The sequence below is a fragment of the Myxine glutinosa genome, chromosome 2, assembly GCF_964187855.1.
Source record: "Myxine glutinosa chromosome 2, kmMyxGlut1.1, whole genome shotgun sequence".
Lineage (NCBI taxonomy): Eukaryota > Metazoa > Chordata > Myxini > Myxiniformes > Myxinidae > Myxine > Myxine glutinosa.
In genome coordinates this window covers 188,186,699-188,213,751 of record NC_136262.1, presented here as the reverse complement: position 1 = coordinate 188,213,751, position 27,053 = coordinate 188,186,699, and the positions used below count along the sequence as shown (strand labels likewise).

The 27,053-nt window shown below is 44.7% G+C and overlaps 1 protein-coding gene across 3 annotated transcripts in view; it reads right to left on the bottom strand.

Moving 5' to 3' along the window:
- LOC137420986 (semaphorin-4C) overlaps positions 1-27,053 on the bottom strand; it is a 276,482-nt gene that overhangs the window by 191,728 nt on the left and 57,701 nt on the right. Inside the window, exon 2 of one of the 3 annotated variants that reach the window (XM_078772086.1) lies at positions 10,462-10,614. The exons of the other annotated variants lie outside the window; for them this stretch is intronic. The gene's annotated coding sequence lies outside the window, so the exon portion shown is untranslated. The remainder of the gene's footprint in view (positions 1-10,461; positions 10,615-27,053) is intronic. 3 annotated transcript variants of the gene reach the window in all.

Here is a 27,053-nt window from a genome sequence, read left to right as displayed (position 1 = left end):
TTGTTGTTGTTGTATAGCCCCGGATAGATCTCTTGAACAAGCCCGCAACACGGAGACAGCCAATTTATCTCCAACGAGCGACACAGAGATCCCCCCCCCCCCCCCCCCCATCTAGGAATGTTGTATCCCTACCTTCACAAAGTTGGAAAACCACCATGCAAAACAGTGTCTGTCTTTTTGTCTGTAGGTCTGTCTGTCTGTCTGATACTTGCAAAATCGAAGATTTTTCAAGTATATTGGTCGGTTGCTCTGTCTGTCTGTCTGTTTGTTTGTTTGTTTGTTTGTTTGTCACTCGCCTTCAGGTCACAATTCTAAACCGATCGTCACGAAACTTCACCAAACTTCACCAAAGGTCATCTGGATGTCAAACTTCCAAAATCATCACTTTTCATCTGAAAACCCATCAATTTTAATCCGATTGACTTGAAAATAGAACAGCATTTGCATATTTCCTCACTGAATTGGGAAACCAACTATTTTTGAGGTCAAAGGTCAACTCAAGGTCAAACTTCCAAAATCATAATTTTTTCATCCAATTGACTTTAAAATTTAACAGCATTTGCATAGCTCCTCACTCATTTGGGAAACCAACTATGTTTGAGGTCAAAAGGTCAAAAGTCAACTCAAGCTGAAACTTCTAAAATCATCTATTTTCATCTGAAAAATCGTCACTTTTCGAAAAAGCGCTGCATTGGAAAAATTGAGACGTGGGTCATTGTAAAGAACTCTCCATGGGGAGGGAATAAAATATGTTAATGCTGATGTCATAGGATCCTCCATTATGACGTCATAATTCAACAAGTACAAAACTTCATCTGATCAAGATGAAATTTCTTGAGCATCATCGACGGATAAATTGGTGGAGAAAAAAAATGTTGACGTCATAGGTGACGTGGTTCGGCCGCCATATTTGTTTTAACACAAAAGCCTTAAAAACCACTGAAAACACGTCCTGGCGAGGGTCTGCAATCTCTGATTGCTCTTTCTAGTTGTTATTTGCTAAATCGAAGATTCGCTCGGACAGTATATTCATTTTCCGAGTATGTTACGTTTGTTTGTCTGTCAGTCGTCTGCAGGTCACAATTCTAAACCGAAGTTCACAAAACTTAAGGCAACCGATAGAGGTAGTCAAAATCTGGAAGATTGTTGTTTTTGACGTCAAAGGGTCAAAGGTCTACGTCACATAAAATCATAATGTTTCATCCGACGTGGAATGACGGCAGGAAAACCTTCCCTTATTTCCATTTCCATTGTTAGTTTGCCATTGTTTTTTTTTCTATCTTGCATTTTCTTTTAAATCCCTTTATTGTAATTCCCTTTTTAATTCTTAATACTTATTTAATTTTATTTAATATTTCTAGTTTTAAATTTTTATTTCGAATTACTTTTTAATTCTTCATTTCCTTTTCAATTAACTGTCTACTGACTTCTGTCCTGATTTCAGAATTCAGAGGTAGCGAACTGTTGTTTTTGTGTAATGCTCTGTTAAGGATGGGTTACTGGTAATCAGAGTAAAATAGATAAATTCTAAATGGAGTATTTATATTTATACGAGCAGAAGTACCCGGCGTTGCTGGGCGGGGGAGGAGAGAGGGAAGGGAAAAGGGAAAGGGGGGAAGGGGGAGGAAATGGGGGGGGGGGGGGGGAGGAAATGAGAGGGGGGCGAGGTGAATGGGGGGGATGGGGGAATGGGGGCGAGGGGGGAATGGGGGGGAGGGGGGAAGGCAGGAGAGGAAGGGGGTTCAGCACTTTTTCGTTAAATATATGCTGGTGAATGTGGCGTTCATCCCATTTCTGCGTTAAGTGTGATGCCTAACAGGTAGAAGAAGAAGCCATACTACCAACTTCGTACACTTCCGGAATTGTTTGATTTATTTGTATTCAAATGTCTGGTGATTGTTTTGTATTTATTTATGCGAATGTGTACTTGTATATAACTGTCATTCATTTAAAAAGGCTTCGGCACTATCGAGCGATTTTTTTTTTTAACTCCAAAAAAACGAACTTTTTGTTTTCAATTTTTTTTTTTTTTTTGCCTAAAACACTCCCAGGCACTCACTGATGAACCTCTGAAAGTTTGACGAACATCCGTTCAGCCAACTCTGAATAAAACGCGGACACACACACAGACAACTCACGTTTATATATACATATAGATTACCAACATGGACTGATGGGTTGGCGAGAGGTACACAAATTGGCTTCTGAGTTGTCTCGCTTGGATTTGAATCCCCACCCAGCTACAAATTGTCATCCCGGTGTGTCCTTCACGAAGAGTAGGTGAGCAATCTCCGGCATCCTGATACGAATTCCAAATTCCTGCCGTGACTTCCTGTGTCGGAGTGGCAACCTGTCCAGGACTGTGACCCGAGCCAATGAAACCGTTTCGACTGCATTGCTGCTGTTCGGGTTAGCATCACGTATTTACTCCAACTACTCAGAATCCAGGCCACAACTGGCTCCGTGACTTGGGGTGCGGTTTCCACCTTCTTTGGTGTGGTCCATTGAGTGCACCCTGTAATTGGTCACGTCCCCTGAACACCTGAACCAAAACAAACATGAAAAAACAAGTTATGCAATGAAGAAGATGTGCAATTCCCGGAAGCAAAATGAAATAAAAGAGACAGTGCATGTTTCTAGGCCTGACACAAGTTTAGGTACCAAGAGAAGTATTTGGTACAAAGAGAAAAGAAGCACAGTCCACCAGGTATTCAATATCGTCATTGACCATCAAGTTTTTCTTCTTCTTCTTCTTCCTTCGTTACCCTTTCTCCATCGAGCCTTGCAAACCTCACCACCATTGGCTCTGCAAGAGTAAGCACGTCTGGCTGGGAGTAGTCAGCTTACGAACGTCATACTGTCAAAAAGATTTCCGGATTATGGGGCCTGAATTGGCAATGTGGTCTGAAAAGAATGCTTTCGGATGTCCATGTGGCTTTTTGGGGACAATATGTGTACGGAAACATGACTACATGTCATAAAAACATCCCCTTCATGTACTCGTACATTCCCATCAATCATAGGATGAAATACCTCACTTAGTTTCATGTTTGTCCGCAGGCCCTCTGACAAGGTCGGTTATTAAAACGAGCTCCGTCCGACTGACCGATCGTCCGTCCATGTCCTTTTGTGTACAGATATTTCAATAACCTTTCGACATTTCGTTTTCAAATTGCACACATCTATTCCTCGTGACGTGATTGGCTGAATTTTGTTGCCATGGCAGCATCTCGGTAACTTGGCTTGCGTACCCGATTTTTCAAGAGGGGCAGAGACTTTCAGCTCCTTGTTTCATTCAATATGCTGCATGTTCTGAGCTCGAGGAAGTTGATTTTTACTTTGTGGATCCCAGACATTCTTGTCCGGACACTTGGTGTACCCGTGATGCAACGCAGCTGCTCGAATTCATTTTTCAAATGAATAAATCGTGAGTTATCAAATAACTAGCCTCAAGTAGTGGAGAACACTAATAGCACAAACTGTCTTTGTCATTTCAAAAGATACTGGGTGATGTATAATGTCTGCAACTTCCGCTGGCACCATGTCAGAATAGTCAAATAAATGTGATGACGTCATGGATCTGTGAGGCTCAACAAGGCACCGCAAAGGCAAGAAGACTGCCAGCTATCCATCCACTTGTTAAAACAATTGCGGATAGTCCTGAATATGAACTATGAAAGCAGCTCTGGCTTTGCTTGAAGCCATGCTGGTGGCCATCATTTGTTCGATGCCATGTCAATAGCCGCCATTTTTTTTAGGTTGGCACACCATTTGACACGTGTTGTCGACTGCCTTTCCACTTACAATGGTAAACTCTGATGCGTGTGGTCAAGAACTGTGTTGATGTCAAGATCATCACCAATTTCACAATAGTTCCTTCCGATGATGTCACACATTGCTGCCTCGCTCTGCCTGTGAAACACCAGGATGACCGTTTATAGCTGTTAAGTTATGGCATATAAAAAATATAACGTCCTTTCTATTTCAACCTGGACAAGCGTGAGTTGTTGTTGGTTGTTACCTCCATAGGTGAGTTTCAGAAGGTGGAACGGAGCCCTCCCAGGTCTCAAAGCACTGTGCTCTGGTCACCAAACTCTCCTCTTCTGGTATCCACGGAAATCTCCACTCACGACTCGTGGACCTCCTCTCCTATCATAGTCAACGTGTGGCCCTGAATGGTTTTCTCTCATCTCCCCTTCCTGTTCTGGCTGGAGTTCCCCAAGGCAGTGTTCTGGGCCCTGTGCTTTTTCTGGTCTTCATCAATGATCTCTCTGACTCTCTGGAAAATCCTCTCTATCTCTTTGCTGATAACTCCACTCTCTGCCTCTCCATTCCTCATACCTCAGATCGGCAGTCTGCAGCCTCCTCACTCTCTGCAGACCTGGACAAAATCACAGACTGGTCAAACAAGTGGAACATGTCTTTCAATCCTGACAAATCTCACACTCTTACGATGTCTATCCGAAAAGATCGTCTGGAAAAACCCTCCCATCTACTTTCTGAATAATCCTCTCCAAGAAGTTCTGTCACTCAAGCTTTTGGGTCTCACGATCTGCCATGATCTTTCCTGGGAAAACCACATTTCCAATCTGGCCTCCAAATTCAGTTGCCGACTGGGCATCTTCCGTCGTGCGAAGTCCTTCCTTGGCACACCTGAGATCCTCACCACATACAAAGCTTTCATCCGCAGCTCAATGGAATACTGCTCTCCCCTCTGGGCTGGTGCTCCTGCCTCACACCTAGCTCGGCTTCACGCTGTAGAAACCAAAGCTTTCAGAATCATTGGAATCTCCCACGATGAAGCTAACTCCGAGGGCCTTTTACTCTCTCACCGCAGGCAGGTTGGTGGTCTTTCTGTCTTCTACAGTCTCCTCTCCGGCCTAGCTCCCCCTGCACTGTCTGTGCTCTGTCCCCCAAATATTCCTACAGGTCGCACAAGATCTGCCAGTAACCCTCTTATGGTTAAACTGCCAAAATCAAGACTCTCTGCTCACCTTCACTTTCATTCCTCTTTTTTCTGCCTCTGGAACAAACTCCCACACTCTCTTCAATCCCACTCTTCCCTCCAGGTCTTCAAAACAGCTGTTCTCTTATCGCCCCCCCCCCCCCCATCAGAAACCTTGATCTTTTCTACCCCCGTTAATCCACCCCAAATCCACCTTTTTCAAATTCCGTTTTATTTCCTGAAAGTCCTCGTAGTGTTCATTTGTTTGTCCCATGTACCCTGCCCAGCCCTCTCCCTTCCACAGATTTCCTGATGTTCCTGTTCCCTACTGTTGTTGTGGTTCCCTCTCTCTCCCCCTCTTGTCTCCCGCTCACATTATTATATGTTCTGTGTTAGCTCTTACACGAGCCTCGGCCTAATTTACCAAAAATAAATAAATAATAAATAAAGCACAATACTACGGATGTATCTAAACTCCAGGGTTCCTTTATATGTTGGATGTAACTCCCCAGGGCCTTCCAAAACTGCAACAGTATATAATTAATAGTGGTACGTGTAGTGAGGGTGCAACTGACATTCAAACAGTACCATACATTTATCAAGAGACATATTCTGAGGCTTCACGGACAGACGTGTTTTCCGTTTTTGATATTTGTATATATAATATGTATAATACGTCACGTCTAATCAGTGTGAATATAATAGGTATTCCCATCATCTATAATAATAATAAAAGAGAATGTGTGTGTCTCTTCCATAACTCCAAAACTATGAAGCCTCGTGGCCCCAACCTTTGCAGGCGTACTTTGCAAACTCAAAGGGAGTGCACGAATGAAAACAAGATGTTTGAGTAAATGTTAACACCCCATTTTTGAAGATAATTAATGGGAGTGTGCTCTACAGGCTGGTTTTGCAAGCCATGGTGATACAGTAGACAGTGCTCCTTTTTTTTAATTTACGCAATTTTTTATTAATTATTATTAATTATTATTATTAATTAATTATTTTTTATTTATTTATAATTTTATTTGGCTAACCCCCACTCTAGCGGGGAAAATGGCCTTAAAACGATCATTCATTCATTCATTTTCACGCAATTTTTTATTCGATGAGATCCATTGTTTCACATTTTTGTGTGATCCACTTTCATTATTTCATTGACATATGTGGGGAAATTACACGCCCAGACCAGGAATCGAACCCAGGTCCTCTGGTGAACCGCTAATTATTTAATTACTTTCATTCTATTAACTATGGTCATATTAATATATCTACAAAGAATATACCTACAAAAAAAAGCAATGTCGAATCGAACCTCGTGTTTCGGATTTCCTTAGATGAAAAGGTGTTTTTGCTTTCAACGAGCTCACACCCTCATTCTAACTCCGATACAATTGATGTTTTCATTTCTGGTAGTCGCTAAGATAGATAAAGGCTCTATGAAAACAAATTGTGTGAAAATCTGTTCACTTTTGATTGATTTACCATGTCAAGTAACTTTACATTGTGCAATGCTTAAATGTTCCTGTGCTGTTCATATAGGCATTGCCTCACCTCTCCACTTCCCTCCCTTTCCCTCCCATTCCCTCCCCATCCCTCCCATTCCCTCCCATTCCCTCCCCTTCCCTCCCTTTCCCGCCCATTCCCTCCCCTTCCCTCCCCTTCCCTCCCCTTCCCTTCCCTCCCATTCCCTCCCCTTTCCCTCCCTTTCCCTCCCTTTCCCTCCCCTTCCCTCCCTTTCTCTACCCTTCCCTCCCATTCCCTCCCATTCCCTCCCATGCCCTCCCATTCCCTCCCTTGCCCTCCCCTTCCCTCCCATTCCCTCCCCTTCCCTCCCATGCCCTCCCTTTCCCTCCCCTTCCCTCCCTTCTCCACTCTCCTCCCTTCCCTTCACACCTCCCCTCTCCACTCCACTCCTCCTCTCTCTCCAATCCCCCTCCCCACATCGTCCCTTTAACCCTCCCACCCCCTCTCCCTCTCCACCCTCTGGCCCACCCTCCCCCGCTTCTCTCCACCCTCCCCTCCTCCCCCCCCCCCCCCATTCTCTTCATATTCTTAATATCAGCGAAGCGATCACGTTGCCTGGCAGGAAACGGGGTATTGTAATCACTTCTGTGCGTCTGTCTGTCTGTATGTCTGTGTGTCTGTATGTCTGTCTGTCTGTGTGTCTGTCCGGACCGTAACTTTTTTTAACCATTTAGGCTATTGTCATCAAATTTTCACCAAAGCTTGAAGCATATTTATCGCTCACTTGTCTGCAGTACAAATACATCTTCCATTGACATTTAAACCATGACCTAAAGTAACTGCATGGCGCATGAAGGGTATTGTCACAGCCACCACCGAAGGTACACGGAGGTCATGTTTTCACTGCTGAATCAAAGATTCACAGGTATATTGGTTTGTCTGGTCTGTTGTTCTGTCTGTCTGTCTGTCTCTATGTCAATCAACTACAGATCACATTTTTACTCTGATCTTCACGAAACTTCACCACCTGGTCGAGGTAGTCACAAGATAGAAGCCTACTTTAGGTCAATAGGTCAAAGGTCACATAAATCATCAATTTTCATCTGATTCACTTCATATCTGTACATAAACTGTATCTATAACCGAAAAACATGGGTGGGCGGCGAACCCTCGTCGAGCTGAAGTCTTGGTCGACCCACATAAGTACGTCGATGAATTACATACTGTTTGAATGTGAGTTGCACCAGGAGTTCATCTACTAATTACGTATTATTGGACCATGGCGTCTATAAATTATATAATGTTGGAATATACTTTTTAGACCACTTTTGACTTTTAAAGACACTTTAAACCCCCTTAGAGCCTTTTTGACTTTTAGACCTTTCCAACCTGAGGCTGCTTTGACCCATTGACCCTTTATACACCTTTAGGCTCCTTAAACCCTATAGACCCATTTGACCTTTAAGACTTGTAACTACTGTTGGAGCATGCCCTTTAAACTCTTCTTTTTTTTTTTTTTGTATACTGAATCGAGGCTCGTGAAAGAGCTAACATTTATTTCACAAACAAATCAACCAGACAAACAAAATATACAAAAAGAGGGAGCGGAAGACAAGATGGGGAGAGAAGGGGAAGCACACAACCACAACATTTGAGAGCAGGGAGAAGTGTGGGAGGGAGAGGGCTTGGGGGCAGGAGGCGTGGGAAGGGGGGGGGGGGGGGTGGGAGAAGTATAAAACACAAGAGGACCGATAGACCATTTAAAAACTTTAAGACGATCTTAGACGTTTTTAGACCCTTTAGACCCTTTTATACACATTAGACTGTGTAGATCCATTGAGCCTTTTGACCCTTTTGACCCCTTAGACTCCTGGGGACTTTTACACACTTAGAGTCTTAGACCCTCGACCCCAAAACCTTTTAGACCTTTAGACCCATTACACTCTATTTAGACGCATTAGACCACTTTAGACTCCTTAAACCCTCTAGACCCCTGAGACTTAGACCATTTGGACCTGTAACTACTATTGGAACATACCTGTTTAGACCTTTAGAAAGAGTGGAAGGTAGGGCAAATATATTTTGTGCTGTGGCTAATAATCCCCCATGTCTGCAGCAGGGGTCAGTAACCCCCTTTTTCCCATCGGCCCTTTGCTTCACCCTCCATGGATTTACTATCCGTGGACTCTCCAGGAACATAACCCCACCAATGTTGTTGTATTACCAAAGTATTAATTGCTCGGTAGTGATGATTCTTTGCTGGACATGAATAAATCGGCAGAGGGCGTTTAATGGAAGGGAGACATTCATTTTTTGAACCCCCTCCTTGGGAGGTGGGGGAGGGCACAAACCAGCAGGGGGCACTGCATCAACAGCACTGCCACACCTTCAGCCAATGATGCTACACAGCAGCCTTGTGCTGCATACCAACAAACACTAACTGATGATTTGTTAATTTAATTTAAATTATAAGCTTCAGGGTAAATCAGAACATGCGAGAATGAACTACAACAAACCTCTGACCTGATAACCTGGAACACACCTAGGCTGATAGACTATTACACAACTACTGCAAGGGAGTGTCTTTCTAGCTGCAGGATTAATGGTTATTGAGTAACAAAAGATTTTTTTCCTTCGAGAAGCAAGTTGCGAAACCAGTTTATGATTAAAACAACGGAATACTTCCAAAAGTGAAACGTGGCCAAGGTCACATGGTGCAAGAAACTTTTAAAGAACATCTTCACACACACACACACACACACACACACACACACACACACACACACACACACACACACACACACACACACACACCATTCATTCCCCAATAGCTGCAAAGGCAACACCATCTCCTCCATATTCAGGCATTCTCTTAATTCAGGCATTCAGGCACTTGGGGAAAAAAACCACATGGTCAATGCACCGCCTTTTGGGTGGTGGTGCATGGTAATCCCCTGTGGTGTCTTTCTTCCTGCATAAACTTTTCAAATTTACATCTATAACTGTGGAACAATCCAGAGACGGGCAAAGACAGAGAGACACAGAATAAAAACTCTCGAGTCTGGAGAGGTCGGCCATCGGCGGTTTCATTCCGATCTCTGGCCGAGCGCAAACCAAAGACTTAAAAACGGCTCGGCCATGGTCAGAATCGATCCGCTGTCCTCCGAGACTCAGAGTTTGTCATTTTAAAAGATAAGGCATGGCCAAACTCCATGGGTTAGCGTCCATGGGCAGGAGGAAATTTCTCCTTAATTTCCCTGCTGAGTGCGGGGAGAAAAACAACATCATAAAGATGCGTCACCGGAACCCAGAGTGAAGTTACATCACTTCCCCAAACCCAGCTGTTGTGTGTGTGTCTCAAGTGAAGTGCAGTGTTGCCCGATGTACTTGTCTGCACGTGTGTGTTCACGATTTGTATTGCGACTCCTCCACGAACCTTAGAGCCTGGAAAAAAACAAAAAAAAAACAAGGGAAACCTTTCATCCAAATACTTTGCAAAGAGTGAGCAGTGTTATCGCAGAATTCCAACTTGATGGATGAAACGTTGCAGAGCAATGAGAGACTTGGCATGCAGAATGACTTCAACTTCAACTGTCTTCATCGCCAGAGGGTCCGCAAGCCTCAGAACAAGCCGACATTGAATATGATAGCTTCAGTACAAGCGTGCTGCTCCCCAAACAAACACGGAGGAGGCGCAGCGAAATTTACTGCCTCGGCTCCAGAGCCACGCAGATAAGGTCCAGACGTAATGGGGGAATCCATCAGGTACAAGGAGGGGGAAAAGACAAGACGTTGGTGAATGGCTGCAGGTACCACAAAAAAATCCAGACGTAGGACCCAGAAAAGAAGAATATTGACAAACACCTCCTGAAGCACACCCCAACAATCACAGCGAAAAAGTTTCCAAACGGCAAAAAGTTTGATATTAGAACGTCCTGGTAGGAACAGTACGCTTCAAAGATTGCTTGAAGTTCTGATGGACAACATATGGATGGAAGTGGAGATTCCATGTTTAAAATAGCTTTCACCTTCACATTATCTATAGGTACCTAGTTATCGTGTTCCGTCAAGACGAGTCCGACTTCTGATGACATTCATGATCAGATTTCTCCAAACATCCCTGCGCTGCATCCCGGAACTCTGGCAGACACATCCAAACGTCTCCGGTGATGATTAAATGAGGAGCATGTATGGTTCGGTATCTATTGGGAAGAAATAGGATGTATCCTGAAATTTAAGACAATATTATTCCAATGGTAATGACTTCACTGCAGGTGTGAAGGATGTTATTTATTAATCCTAAGGTTCCAAGATATAAACTCGGATTCCTGGATAGGTTCGTTTATACGCTTCCCCGGGTCAAACCCCTGACCCTGACCGTCATTTTGCTAATCAGTAAACATTGCCACACACACTCCAACCTGTTGAGTCTGGGTTTGAATCTCAGCCCAGCTAGAAACTGTCATTCCGGTGTTTTGCAAGCGGAGTGATTCATCAATGCGTGTGCCGTCCCTCGGGTGGACGTTAAAGTGCCCACAGTGTCCTTCGTGAAGAATAGGCAAGTTATCACCAGCACCCTGAATAAATTACAAATTTCCACTCTAACCTATAGAGGGCATTGCATCAGCAGCACAGTTGCACTCCCACTCCATGCTGCTACCCTGCAGCTTTTTCTTTTTTTTTGTATACAAGGTCGAGGCTCGTGAAAGAGCTAACATTTATCACACAAAAATCAAACAGAGACACAAAACATATAATAAGGGGAGCGATAGACAAGATGGGGAGAGAAGGGGGAAGCACACAAACACAACATTTGAGAGCAGGGACATCGGGGGATCTGTGGGAGGGTGGGGGCTTGGGGGAGGAGGCGTGGGAAGGGGGGGGGGGGTGGGAGAAGTATAAAACACAAGGACACTGCAAGGACTTCCAGGAAAGAAGTTGGTATTTCAAAAAAAAAAGTGGATCTGGGGTGAAATTAGCGGGGGTAGAAAAGATCAAGGTTTTGGATGGGGGAAGATAAGAGATGGTGGTGAACAGCTGTTTTAAAGACCTGGAGGGAGGAGTGAGATTGAAGAGAGTGAGGTAGTTTGTTCCAGAGGTGGGAGAAAAGAGGAATAAAAGAGTGAAGGTGAGCAGAGAGTCTTGATTTTGGCAGTTTAACCATAAGAGGGTTGCTGACAGATCTTGTGCGACCTGTAGGAATATTTGGGGGACAGAGCACAGAGAGAGCTGGGGGTGCAAGGCCAGAGAGGAGTCGGTACAATACAGAAAGACCACCAACCTGCTTGCGGCGAGTAAGTGAAAGGCCCTCGGAATTAGCTTCATCGCGGGATGCAGCAAAGATGCAGCGGGATGCAGCGGGATGCTGCCCTGATGCAGCAAAGCTGCCCCAAACCATAATATTTCCACTACCATGCTTTACAGTTGGTATCAGGTTCTTGTGGTCAAATGCTGTCTTTGGTTTTTGCCAAACATGTCTTCTGGTACTGTGGCCAAATATCTCTACCTTTGACTCATCTGTCCAGAGCACATTGTTCCAGAAGTGCTGGTCTTTGCCTCGGTGTTCATTGGCAAACTTTAGTCTTGCCCTGATGTTCTTTCTGGACAGCAAAGGTTTCCTCCTGGCACACCTCCCATGTAGATCAAATTTGTGCAGCCTCTTTCTAATGGTAGACTCGTGCACTTTGACATCAACAGTGGCAAGAGCTAGCTGAAGGTCCCGTGATGACATTCTGGGGTTCTTGGAGACTTCTTTCAGCATCTTGCGGTCTGCTCTCGGGCTGAACTTGCTGGGGCGGCCTGGCCTGAACAAGTTGGCAGTTGTTTGGAATCTTCTCCACTTGTAGATGATCTTCCGGACAGTCGAATGATTGATTTCAAATTGTTTGGAGATCTTTTTAAATCCCTTCCCAGACTCGTAGGCATCTATAACCTTCTTTCTGAAGGCCTCAGAGAGCTCTTTTGATCTAGGCATGATGACGCCGCACACTTCAACAACAAAGAGCAAACCAAACTAAATGTCTGAGGTTTAAATAAGACAGGTTCCTCCAAGATCCTCTCTAACGATGTTCTAATCATTTGCACCTGAGCTGGTGCACCTGATTCTTTTGAACTAGAGCAATTTGACTGTGTCACCAATATGCCACCGCGTAGTCCCTGCCTGTGACAACGGGTAGATGCCCTCGTTGAATAGTAGATGAATCAATGGGTAGATGAATCAAACAAGTTTGATTTAAATCCCTTCAGCTGTTCTCAAGTATCACATTTTTAACAGACATGACAGGTTTCACATCGATCAGTGAAGTCGTTTCGGAGAAGGGTTAAAAAAAAATCGCCTTTCAAGCTAATATAGCTGCCAAACCACATGACATATGACATCAAAAATGTACACACTGCATATGTATGGGTAGGGGATCACGTTTGTGAAGTTTTGTGTTGGATAAGGTTTTAAGGAATGGATAAGGTTAGTTTTTCTATCCAAGATGGCTGCCGAAGCAGCAATGGTGTTAGATGACATTTGTAAAGTTTAGCATCGATAGGATAAGCGGTTTATGGGATATAATTATTTAATATTTTCCTTCAATGCAAAATGGCTGCCACATCATGTGACTAATGATGTTTTCGTGATCAATTTTAATCGCCATGCCTAGTCAATGACACACGTAAAGTTTCAAGTCGATCGCTTCGGTGGTTTGGGAGAAGATGTTTTTAAAGGTTTTAGGTTAAATCCAATAGGGCTGCCAAACCATGTGACCTATGATGTCATAAATTTAATATTCCAATACAAATGGGTCATAGAGCATGTGCATGCAATTTCAGATTTTTAGGATAAGGCATTCGATTAAAACATGTATGGCTGGTTTACCACTTCCCTGACGTCATCATTATCATGCTTTTATTGCCCATTGCGAGTACTTGACAATGTGCCAGGTTTCAAATTTTTCCATTCAGCGGTTTTTGGGAAATAGTTTTTAAATTATTTGCATGTGATGAAATATGAAGAAGAAGATCCGGTTGTGGGATGGCATTGAGAAGTGGATATAAAGAAATGCTGTTCAGGAAGGAGGAGAGTTGTTGGTTTCGTTTCTGTATTCTGTGAGCAGACACTTGAAAAGGTATGAAGAGGAATGTTAAATGGTTATTCGCTTGCTTATAGATTAGTGGGAAATGCTATTACGTTCTTTCTCTGTAGTTCGAACAGTATCTTTTTATTCTGTGGTATAGGGTATGTGGAGATAGATTTCAATAAAGCCTCATATCTGGAAAAGAGGTCTCGACTTGATTTCATAACATTGCGTTTAATCCAAGGGGGCTGTCATACCACCTGACATATGATGTCACAATTATCAGAAAAACATTCAACATGGGTGTCGCTCCTACCCTGAAAGTTTCGTCTCAATCGGACATGTGCTTGCTGAGAAAAATTAGGTTTATCCCGTATGGATGGATGGACGGACAGACATTTTTTATTCCAAGGTTATGAACATCTTCTACTATATAAGAGAGATTTCTGTCTGTCTGTGTCTGTGTCACCATTTTTCTCAGAGTTGGCTGAACAGATGTTCGTCAAACTTTCAGAGGTTCATCAGTGAGTGCCTGGGGGTATTTCAGGCAAAAAAAAAGGGGAAAAAAATATTAAAAAATAATAAAATAAATAAAATAAAATAATAACAATCGCTCGATAGTGCCGAAGCCTTTTTAAATGAATGACAGTTATATACAAGTACACATTCGCATAAATAAATACAAAACAATCACCAGACATCTGAATACAAATAAATCAAACAATTCCAGAAGTGTACGAAGTTGGTAGTACGGCTTCTTCTTCTTCCTGATCGACAACACACTTGACTCAGAAACGTGATGAACGCCACATTCACAAACCAGTATATATATATGAACCCCCTTCCTCTCCTGCCTCCCCCCTCCCCTCCTTCCCCCTCCCATCCCCTTCCCTCCCTCCTCCCCCCTCTCCCCTCCATTCCCTTCCCCCCCCCTCCCCCGCCCGGCAACGCCGGGTACTTCTGCTAGTTCTCTATAACTGCATAAAAACCTTTTATGAAGATGGATAGTCATTTAGCTGTTTGGATTTTTCAAAATAATGATGATGATAAAGCGTAAGGAGAATGATAAAGAAATTTTCCACTTATCAGCTGCTTTGTTCCCTGAATGAACAACTTCCTTGAGTGAACTGTGTTCGCATTCCGACGAGTCTTTGGGAAGTAAAACGGGCTATTCCAAATTCAGTTACCTGCACTGAACCATAGCCTATCATATTCATACAAATGTCACCTCGACACAAATGAGTAGAGGTGACCAGGCTCACTACTCACCGTCACTCATTTGTTCCTCTTTTCTCTCACCTGTGGAACCAACATCCCCGGTTTGTTCAGCCCAATTCCTCACTCCAGGACTTGGAGACAGATGGTCAACACTGCCTCAGTTCATCCCTGTCCATACTCATGATCTCTTCTTCCCCAAAATTACCCTATTCCAAAGCACTCCCATTTTCCAAGTTGTTTCCACCTTATCTTTCAGTGTGAGCACCGTTTATTGTCTGCGGATGGACCTCTTGGCTGTGGGGTTTGGGCCATCAGGCTGAATTGGGATGCGGGGCCGCAGGATTCAGCAGTGGTGGTCTGCTTCCACGGTGTTCCTTTCCGGTCTGCTCTAGCTCTTCCATGAGCCTCGACAAGTACACAAACAAGTCATCTTACAACGACTGTACTCTTTTGGCATCAATTGTAGCTTTAAAGAAAACATTTTAAGCTGAAACTGATCTTTATTTCCTACAAATTGAATAGAATTCCAAATGGGAAGCTGAACTTTGGATCTCTCCTTATAAAAAGTTGTTACATCCAGCACCGAAGGTGGATGGAGGTTATGTTTTCACCCCTGTCTGTCTGTCTGTTTGTTTGTTTGTGAACAAGATAGCTCAAAAAGTTGTGGACGGATTCGGCCGACATTTGGCAGAGATGTAGCGTATGTGACAAGGATGAAATGATTAGATTTTGGTGAAAATCCGGATTCCGATCCGGCTACTAGAATTTTTCAAGTGATTCTTCACCATTGGGGGACAGGGCCAAAAACGATACATAGCGGGGTATCTCAAAAATTTGTGGACGGATTTGGACGAAACTTGGTGGGCAGGTTGTGTTTGTGACAAGGACTAATGTATTCGATTTTGGTGAAGATCTGAATATGGATTTGGATATGATAATTATTTAATTTCTCAGTGATTCTTCACCATTGAGAGATCGGGTGAAAAGCGAATTTTTTTATTATTATTTTTTTGTATACAAGATCGAAGCTCGTGAAGGAGCTAACACTAATCACACAGAAAGACAAACCGACACATAAAACATATAACATGGGGAGCGGTAGACAAGATGGGGCGAGAGGGGGAGGAACACAAACACAACATCTGAGAGCAGGGACATCGAGAGATCTGTGGGAGGGAGAGGGCTTTGGGGGGGGAGGCATGGGAAAGGCGGGTGGGAGAGGTATAAAACATATGGACACTGCCAGGACTTCCAGGAAAGAAGTTGGAATTTCAAACAAGGTGGATCTGGGGTGAATTAGTGGGGGTACAAAAGATCAAGGTTTTGGATGGGGAAAGATAAGAGATGGTGGTGAACAGCTGTTTTAAAGACCTGCAGGGAGGAGTGGGATTGAAGGGAGTGTGGGAGTTTGTTCCAGAGGCGGGAGAAAAGAGGAATGAAAGAGTGAAGGTGAGCAGAGAGCCGAGATTTCGGCAGTTTAACCATCAGAGGGTTGCTGGCAGATCTTGTGCGACCTGTAGGAATATTTGGGGGACAAAGCACAGAGAGAGCTGGGGGAGCAAGGCCGGAGAGGAGTCGGTAGAAGACAGAAAGACCACCTACCTGTCTGCGGTGAGTGAGTGAAAGGCCCTCAGAGATAGCTTCATCACGGGAGATTCCAATGATTCTGAAGATCGCTCGATTGTACAAACACACAAACTATAACATGATATTTTAAAAGGTTATGGACGAGTTATGACTAAACTTGGTGGACGAGCTGTTAAAGTGACAAGAACAAGCCGATTATATTTTGGTTCAGGTCCGAATCCAGGTCCGGCCAATCAGTGGGATACAAAACATAAACTGTTCAGCCTGGCGGAGGTATGCTCTCTTCCGAGTGCCGTTCCAGTTGTTGTTGTTGTTGTTGTTGTTTAGCCCTGGACAGTTCTCTGAACAAGCCCACAGCACGGAGATACGCCGATCGATCTCGGATCCCCCACATCTAAGATGGTCTACCCCTGCCTTGATGAAGTCAGGGCCATGGCAGAGTTGAGAGACAGAGAGAGAGACAGAGACAGAGAGAGAGAGAGAGAGAGAGAGAGAGAGAGAGAGAGAGAGAGAGAGAGAGAGAGAGAGAGGAATAATTCACTTCTCGTAGACAGATAGATAAACAAAGTGAGAAATAAAGAGCAAGAGATGAAATAAAAGAAAAAGCACGAAAGCAAGGCCTTTCTTCATCATTGCAGTCCCAGGACAACTTGATTACAGTCGTTACCACGACGTCTCATACCGTTATGTATATCTAAGGCTTCAATGCATGACTCCAAAGTTACTGAGCAGGTAACTTTGGCAGGTCAAAGGGTTGGTGCCTTGGTGGCAGGTGGCAGGCCTGGTCAAAGGGTTGGTGCCTTGGGGAGCCATCGATCTCTCCCAAAGGTCCACTCCCTAAAGTATGAGGTTAAAGATCAAGAACTCAGCTTCTGCACCTAGCGGTGTTCATCATAATAAATAATCATCAAAATAAGCAAAGCAATACCATAGAAAGTACTAACTTGTGAATACTTTATCCAATGTCACGAAAGGAAAGTTATTTTTCCAAAATCATCAAATTCTTTGCAAAAAAATTAATAAAAATAAAAAAAATCGGTTCTTTTGAGAATTTGTGTTTTTGTTTTGTGAGTTTCTCAGTACCTGGATGAGCTATCCAACACAGATATTATAAAATTATGATCTACAGACACAAAAGCAGACTCATCTGATTATCCCCAAGTGTGGTTCGACAGCTTTCGTTTATAAATGTGACGTACGGTATAAACAGAAACTTTCACGTGTCAAATACAAGGCACAGACTTGCACGACTTCCCGTTTTGCCATTTTCAAGTCACTTACAACAGGTCAAGTTGGGGATTTACACGCACAACATTTGGAGGGAATGCCGCAGTGGGTTTTCCCCTTGGCCGCAGGTTCCCAGGTTGTCTGAAGCCTAACGACATCCCCACAGTTCATGGGGCCTATGGTTACCACCGTATCTAATCGCGCACAGGCCTGGGCAAGCCTCCCCTCAGTGCAAAAGCTATTAGAAGTGCCAGGTACAAAGAAGGTGCTTCGTGTCTTTGAAAAGCACACAAAGATCACAGCTGCAGGTCAGTTTGAAGGCAGGTGCAAGTGAGATAGACAAGCAAACAAAGAAAGCCAAACAGAGAGAGAGAGAGAGAAAGTGAGTGGTACAAATTTGCTGGGTTTGAAAGACAGGCCTTGCATTCAGGTGTTTGCGGGCAACTGAAATCCAGAGGAAGATGGCGAGGCGTCCGTTACAGCCAGAACCACTGTCTGCCTGCCATAATAAAGGAAGAACAACATTGGGGTTCCCAAGTGACAAACTACTGAGGCAGACAAAGGAAAGACAGAACAGAAGAGAGATACAAGAAAGAAACTACGAAGGAAACATCTCCGCTCTACCCTGTGTCCCTGGCTATCATTGTTTGACATTGCCATGCTTTGCCGGTACCTTGTTCTTCACGATGCAAGCAGCCATTTCCCATGAGCCTCTGATAAATCGTGATAGCCATATCACAATTTCCTGATGTAAAAAAATATCTTTGTTCTTTGGAAAACGGATTCCTCCAAGCACGAGTTGGCATACACCGCCCCGCCTGTCTCCCCAATTCCCCACTCCAAAGTCTGGGGTTAAAAACATTCCTGATACTACTTATACACATTATTTAGGGTTAGGCCTACATCTCATCAAACAACAGAGTAGAGATTACAATTGCTAAAGATATTCTCAAAGGCCAAATACTCAATTATGACGCCAACACAAAGGTCAGCTCGTGCTGAGGCTCGGGTTGGTGACCTGCGCAGGTGGTAGGTGGAGTGGGCAGGTAATTGCCCTGTCATTTACAATGTCTCCCGTAAGAAATGTTTATGATCCTTTGTACTTGTTTGTTCGACGTCTGTGCAGCTATCTACAAATAACTATATGATTAACTGACACATCGAGAGAGCGCATTCCGCAGCAGAGCCTCTTCTGTTCTCTTCTGTTCCATCTTATGTTCGCATGTCGATGCAAATTTTTCTATTTGTACTTGCCCTTTCTTGTACAATCACATGATTACATGAGCAGATAAAGGGACGGGTGATGAGAATCATCTTCTTTTTAAGTTCCCCAATCATTCCCGCCTTGTGGCATCAGCCATTCCCGCCTTGTAGCATCAGCCGAGGGGAACAGTTCTGCACACCGAGTCGTTGTGGGCCTGGCTGGCCGGGCCTGACATTTGACTAACGGTGGCAGGTATTTGTAATTTGGCTAGGGTAGTAACTCGCATACTTGTTCGCGAATGTTCAACGTCTACCAATTTCCCGAGTGCTAGTCGACGGGTCCTCCGGCCTGACATCCTTCACATGGACAGTTCACACATCGATACCCCGTACCTGAAACACCAGGATGACAGTTTCTAGCTGGTCAAGATTCAAAACAAGGCTGGACAGCTCAAAGGCAAATACGCATTCCTCTGGCCTATCCCCCAGCTCAAAGTAGTGATGGAAATACAGGACATTGAACAGAATGCAGTCAGGTGACCGTGCGTCATAAAACTCTATATTTAAAGACTCACCTTAAAACTTTAGGGCGATAGCAAAAAAAAATTTAAATTTATCTTACTATAATTCACCAAATGTCTGTCCGTCCATCCGTTCCCAGTTACCGCAAAAACGGCTGAACCGATCACAATGATATTTTGGGTGGGTAATCCTGGGAACCCCTGGAATTTTTACGCATGCGCAAGATTGGAGGTCACGTTCTTTCGAAGCTGTCCATGCGCTCACGCTTTCGAAGTTAAGGAATTTTTTCACTATTGTGTTTTTGTCGAAACTGTATCTATCTTTCGGTGTGTGTACTTATAGTGTGTCTTTAGTAGGATTATCGGTGTTAATTTTTCATACCTGTATACAAAATTGTGGGTTAATTCGTGTCGCGTATTCTGAGGCCTAGTAGGCTTCCGTGTCCGACCTTGAAACTTTGTTTTTCTCTCAGCGGTTCGTCGATTGCGCTGCAATTACTTCCGTTCTCTGTTTTTTGTCCCAGTCTTTCACCCCATACTTCCTTGTTTAAAATCTCAACTCAAAAAAAAAAAATAATAATAATATTTCCTTCTCTGCTCTTATTCGTTTATTCGTTGTTCTTATTTGTTCGTTCGTTCTTCGACCACGTTGTTCGTGATCACGTGATCACGTTGTTAAAAATGTTTAATCTTTCCCCTGAAGAACTGTATTCTGTCGTATATTATAACACCTTTTTCTTCTTCTTCTATAAAAGGATGCTTTCGACTTGCTCAACAAATCTCTTCATTCCAAAAAAAAATTCCATCTCTTACAGTTCCTTTTTTCTACATTCCCGAAACTCTCCTGCACTCCACCCCTCCTTCAGCGTCCTCAAAAGTATTTTTGACTCGAAGGTCTCAAGAAACTCATTTTGCAATAAATGTTCGTTTCCCATTAATCGTACACTTTTCAAAATCCAATCTCACCCCTCCCCTCCAAATCTTCCCCATCACCACTTCCCTCCAAAACTTCCCCATCACCACTCCCCTCCAAAACTTCCCCATCACCCCTCCCCTCCAAATCTACCCCCTTGCCCCTCCCCTCCAAATCTTCTCCATCACCCATCTCTTTCAAATATTCCCTCTTGCCCCTCCCCTCCAAATCTTCCCCATCACCCATCCCTTTCAAATCTTCCCCCTTGCCCCTCCCCTCCAAATCTTCCCCATCACCCCCTCCCTCCAAAACGTCCCCATCACCCCTCCCCTCCAAAACTTCCCCATCACCCCTCCCCTCCAAATCTACCCCCTTGCCCCTCCCCTCCAAATCTTCCCCATCACCCATCTCTTTCAAATATCCCCCCTTGCCCCTCCCCTCCAAATCTTCCCCATCACCCATCCCTTTCAAATCTTCCCCCTTGCCCCTCCCCTCCAAATCTTCCCCATCACCCCTTCCCTCCAAAACTTCCCCATCACCCCTCTGCTTCCAAAACTTCCCCATCACCCCTCCCCTCCAAACCTTCCCCCTTGCCACTCCCCTCCAAATCTTCCCCATCACCCATCCCTTTCAAATCTCCCCCCTTGCCCCTTCCCTCCTAAACTCCCCCCACACCCCTCCCCTCCGAGACTCTCCCTCACTCCTCCCCTCCTGGACTCCCCTCTGACCCCTCCTCCTCAAAGCGTCCTCCACGCTTCTTCCCCCTTCCAACTTTCACCTTCATCTCCCCCAACCTTCTGCCTCGCTCTTCCCCCTCCTCAAATAACACCTCACTGTGCCTCACCCAATCACCATCAAAACCTTTTGTCTGCCCCATTCTTCCCTTTCTCCAAGCTATTCTGAAATCTCTGACACACCTTCAACAGCTCTCCCAACCTCTTCCTCCTCTTCCACATCTTACCCTACCCCCCCCCCCCCTGTTCTGTATCCGATGCTCCCCCTTCCTCTTCATTAACGGTATGGACCTCAAACATCCGGGGCCTTCGCTCAAACTTGACTGATCTCTCCATACAGGTTGCTTCTGACAAACCAGACGTGATCTGCTTAACAGAAACTTTCCTCCTTCATGATGTCTCTGATTCCTTGGTATCTCTCCCAGGTTACTCCCTCCTCCGGTATGATAGACCTGAGCCTCGTCCTGGAGGTGGGGTTGCTATCTTTATAAAAAAAACTCTCTTCCTCACTTGCCCTGCACTGCCCTGTCTCCACCTCACCCCCAGGAAAACCTTTGGCTACGGCTTCCCCTTCGCTCCCACCTTTTGTTCATGTGTGTTGTACCGTCCACCAAACAGTGATGACTCCATCTACATCTCGCTGTCTGATAATATGGACCAACTTCTATCTGCCCATCCCAACTCTCTCTTCCTCATATGTGGTGATTTCAATTGTCACCATGCCAGTTGGCTGGGTGTGGGTACCTCTCTCACCAGCCATGGCTCTTCAGCAAAGGACTTTTGCGACTCACTGGGACTGACACAATCTGTCAATTTCCCGACCCGGATCTCAGTCAACGGAGCATCTTCTCTTCTGGACTTGGTTATGACTAACTTCCCTGAAAATGTCTGCTGCTCTTCTTCTGCTCCAATCGGCTCATCTGATCATGTGCTTGCTAAAGTGGACATCTCTCTGACCATTCTCAGAGAGCTTCCTCAGCGTGGATGAGTCTGGCATTTCACTCAGGCCAACTGGCACGGTCTTCAAGCAGCCATCAATCATCTGGACTGGTCTCCCATCTCTACCGCCTCTGACATCAGCTCATCCTGGGAATTCTTCCAAAGTAAATTTCTCTCTCTCATGCACAGATTTATCCCATCTCGTCTTCAGTTGTCATACCCTTCCTCCCGTCCATGGTACATGGAATCTTGTGGTGAGGCTGTTGCCCAGAAACAACTTGCTTTCGTCTCCTGGAAAGCAAATCCAACGGAAGGAAATCTCATTTCCTTTCACAAAGCCCAAAACAAGTGTGTGTCCACCCTCAGGAGAGCCAGGAAACAATATCTCTCCGTTCTCAAGACCGAACTCTCTTATCTGTCTCCCTCTTCCAAATCCTGGTGGCGTCTGGTCAAATCTGTTTCTGGTGTTTGTTCCCCCTCCATCCCCTCCCTCACCTCAAACGGCTACACGGCTGACTCCGCATGTGAAAAAGCTGAATGCCTCAACTCTGTGTTTGCCTCTAAATCTTGTGTCCCAAACCCATCCCTCTCTGTACCCACCGTACCCAGTCGTACCCAGCTGCTCCTGGACTCTGTGTCCTTTCCTCCTGACAAGGTGGAAAAGTTTCTGTCAACCCTCGACTCTGATTCTGCAACTGGACTTGACGGCATCAGCCCACGGGTCCTAAAATCTGTTCTTCCGCTCTTTCACTCCTTCTCTCTGTTCTCTTCACCCTCTCTTTTGCTCAAGGTCATCTGCCATCTGCTAGGAAATCAGCCAACATCACCGCTCTGCACAAAAAAGGTGCAAAAAACAGATCCTAGCAACTACAGACCAATCAGCCTTCTCCCAATTATCAGCAAAGTCATGGAATCCATCATTGCTTCAGATATGAAATCTTTCCTCTTCTCCAATGGCTTGATCTCTGATCATCAATTTGGTTTCAGACCTGGTCACTCTACTCTGGACATGCTGCTTCTGCTTTCTCAACAATGGATGGAGGTCCTCAATGCCAAAAAGGAAATTAGATCTGTCTCCCTTGACATATCACGTGCCTCCGATACGGTCTGGCACCCCGCTCTGCTCACCAAACTCTCCTCCTTTGGTATCCATGGAAATCTCCACGCATGGCTGGCGGACTTCCTCTCTCGTCATAGTCAACGTGTGGCCCTGAACGGGTTTCTCTCATCTCCTCTTCCTGTTCAGGCTGGAGTTCCCCAAGGCAGTGTTCTGGGCCCTGTGCTTTTTCTGATCTTCATCAATGATCTCTCTCTAGCCCTGGTGTTGGGCTAGCGGCTAGGGTGCCAGCTTAGGATCCTAGGATCCTGGGTTCGAATCCAGGTCGATCGCTGAATTAACGCCAGGGGGATTGACTCAGCCTGTCATCCTTCCAAGGTCGGCTAATTGAGTACCAGTTTACTGGTAATTCCCTGTTTGTCGTTAAAGGCGGCAAACAGGGTTGGCGTCAGGAAGGGCATCCGGCCGTAAACATTGCTTCAAAAAAGGGGACCAAAAAACAACAACAACCACGGTTCCTGAAAAAGGCCAACCCCTGCTTTGTGGGGAAAAATGGCCTCTAAAGGTGGTTTTTATCAATGATCTCTCTGACTCTCTTGAAAGTCCTCTCTATCTCTTTGCTGATGACTCTACTCTCTGTCGCTCCATTCCTCATCCCTCAGATCGGCAGTCTGCAGCCTCCTCACTCTCTGCAGACCTGGACAAAATCACAGTCTGGGCAAACAAGTGGAACATGTCTTTCAATCCTGACAAATCTCACACTCTTACGATGTCTCTTCGAAAAGACCGACTGGACAACCCTCCCATCCACTTTCTGAATAATCCTCTCCAAGAAGTTCTGTCACTCAAGCTTTTGGGTCTCACTATCTGCCATGATCTTTCCTGGGAAAACCACATTTCAAATCTGGCCTCCAAAGCCAGTCGCCGACTGGGCATCCTCCGTCGTGCGAAGTCCTTCCTTGGCACACCTGAGCTCCTCACCACATACAAGGCTTTCATCTGCAGCTCAATGGAATACTGCTCTCCCCTCTGGGCTCTCCCCTCTAGGTGTAGCTCGTTTTCACGCTGTTGAAACCAAAGCGTTCAGAATCATTGGAATCTCCCGCGATGAAGCTAACTCCAAAGGCCTTTCACTCACTCACCGCAGGCAGGTTGGTGGTCTTTCCGTCTTCTACCGACTCCTCTCTGGCCTTGCCCCCCCCCCCCCCCAGCTCTCTCTGGGCTCTGTCCCCCAAATATTCCTACAGGTCACACAAGATCTGCCTGCATCCCTCTTATGGTTAAACTGCCAAAATAGAGACTCTCTGCTCAACATCAGTCCTTCATTCCTCTTTTCTCCCGCCTCTGGAACAAACTCCTTCACTCTCTTCAATCCCACTCCATCTTCCAGGCCTTTAAAACAGCTGTTCACCACCATCTCTTATCTTCCCCCATCCAAAACCTTGATCTTTTCTACCCCCGCTAATTTCACCCCAAATCCACTTTCTTGAAATACCAACTTCTGTCCTGGAAGTCCTTGGTGTCCTTGTGTTTTATACCTCTCCCACCCCCCCCCCCCCCCACCCCCTTCCCACGCCTTCTCCCCCCAAGCCCTCTCCCTCCCACACATTTCCCGGCTCTCAAATGTTATGTTTGTGTGCTTCCCCTTCTCTCCCCATCTTGTCTTCTGCTCCCTCTTTTTATATATTTTGTTTGTCTGGTTGATTAGTTTGTGAAATAAATGTTAGCTCTTTCACGAGCCTCGATTCAGTATGCAAAAAAAAAAAAAATAGGCTATATTGTTTTTCCAATTTTTTCCCAATTTTCCAGTTTTTCCAAACACTATGGAATAATATTGACCGATATGAACAGTGATGTGGCTTTTATTGAAATTCCACAAACACTGTTTAGATTTTGATGATTTGCGTGTGATATGATTTAACGGATGTTTATATAAATAGTTCAAATTAAAAAAAGTTTAAAACTAAAAAAAAAAAGAAAAAAAAAGTTTAAAATATCAATTTCTGATATTTTGCCTTTTCATTTGGGCCTCACAATTGAAGCCCCGCCCATCGGGCGGGTACCGTTGCTTGAGTTTGGCAGAGTTTGGTCTCGATACTGTTAGCAATGTAATCTTTCATTAGTGCAGTTGTTTAAAGATAACCACAATAACATACTCCCATAAACCGCCAGCCTTGTGTTCGAAATCCTCAGCCGGAATTTGGCTCATGGTGCCGGCGATAACTCACCTACTCTTCGCAAAGAACGTCGTGCAATCTTTAGCATCCACCAACTAATGCTAGCAGATGGAACACCCGGTTTAGGGTCTGTCCGAGGGACGGCACACGTGTTGATGTTCGGCCCTGCCTGTGAAACAGCGGGATGACAGTTGTTTATACTGTAGCTGGGCCGAGATTTAAATCCAGGCTGGACAGCACAACGGGTGCATACCTCTTGGCTATCCTGTGTTACCTTGCCTGGCCCCTTGCCTGTTCGGACAGTCAGGACAGATCGCTTAATGTCCATGACCTTGATAATCTCGACCACTAACAACACTGCCTTCTAATGGCATACAGTAACAGGACAACTTAACCTAAACACCAAGTCCTTGATACAGGTGAAAAAGGTCTATCTCATGCCAGCACAAGTCCATGCAAAGGCCTTACATTTTAATAACTACCCTGTACCCCACACACATAATGATATCTACTCTGCACCCGACACACTTGCTCCTTGAACTTGAAGTTTGCCCACCTCTCATCCGAACTGCCGGATCGTTAGCCTTTTCCAATCTGGAGCACCTAATGCTCTTCTCGTACCTTCAAAGTTTTCTTTTCTGAAATTGAACAGACATGTACTACCACCTCAAACTCCACATCTCAACAAAACAGTTGTACACACTATGTTATGGTCACTTGTCCCCAGATGTTCCCCTACCTCCACCACCTTCTGCACACTATCAGGATCATTATTTAACACGAATGACTGCACTGTGGTCACAACCTGTGACAAAATCTGGTTACGGCCGATTGGGAAATGCACATTTAATGTGCTATTAAATAATTAACTCGCCACCTCCTATCCATGTCATCCTCCCCACGGTTATAAAGCTAGCGGTCACGGATTGCTCAAGCCTAATATGGGCCCATTCAAAAATTATGTAACACTTTTTTTTAGTAATTTGCGTAAAGTAAGTGTTATTACATAACGGAACATTTAATTACCGTGTGTTCTGACGTACCATGCATCCTGACGGGCTTGATTAAACCTTACTATTGTTCGACAAGGATTCAATTTTTCGGGGTTGCTCATCGTGAACAACACTCGACCCAAACAAAGCCAATGGAAATTGCAACAAACCCGGCCAGTGTATAATCAGCAAAGGCCGACAGGACTAATGTGTTAGGCCAAACAGAAAACCAAGATGGCGGCCATATCATTTTCTCTCAGTGCTATGGTGGGTGGGGTCAAGCGACAGATGTGGGTGTGGTCTGGCAGCTGTCCGACCAATGGGTGCACATTTCAAAAATCGACACCTACCAAAAACACCAACAACAACAACACCAACAACAATAAAAAGGATCTAACACTGCGCTCCCCTTCGTGGACTTTTATACAAATTGACTTAAACAGCAATCCTTGTTTAAATCTAGAAAATCCTCCTCAGTTCTTCTCTTTGGCCATTGCCGGACCCAATTGGTCCCCGGGAAATTTAAGTCAACCTTTTTCTGATTTTTTCTTAAACTCCTCTCTCCTGCTCATCCCTCCTACCATAAGCCATATATATATATATATATATGCATCCTGCATCCTACGACATAAAATAACAATCTTACTATTTTTACAATTTTGACTCTCAATTACACAGAATCCTCCACATTGTCTGCCCTCCTTAATGTCATTCCTTACTCTCGACACCATATTGTAATTTACCCAGATTGCCACACCCCTCCATACTATCACTCCTCCATCTTGTGGCCTTCACTTCCTGTCCTCCACTTTGATTACTCATTAAACCACGTCTCGTCTGTCTCGTCTCGTCTCGTCTCGCTTACAAGCAACTTTGTTATTCCCTTTGCTAATCCACTTTATATTCAAGGTCTTCCGTTTTATTATTCAAACTCCAGGAATTAATATAAAATATTTTATCTTTTTCCCTAAATTTCATTTTTGTTGTTGTTGTTGTTGTTGCCTAAACC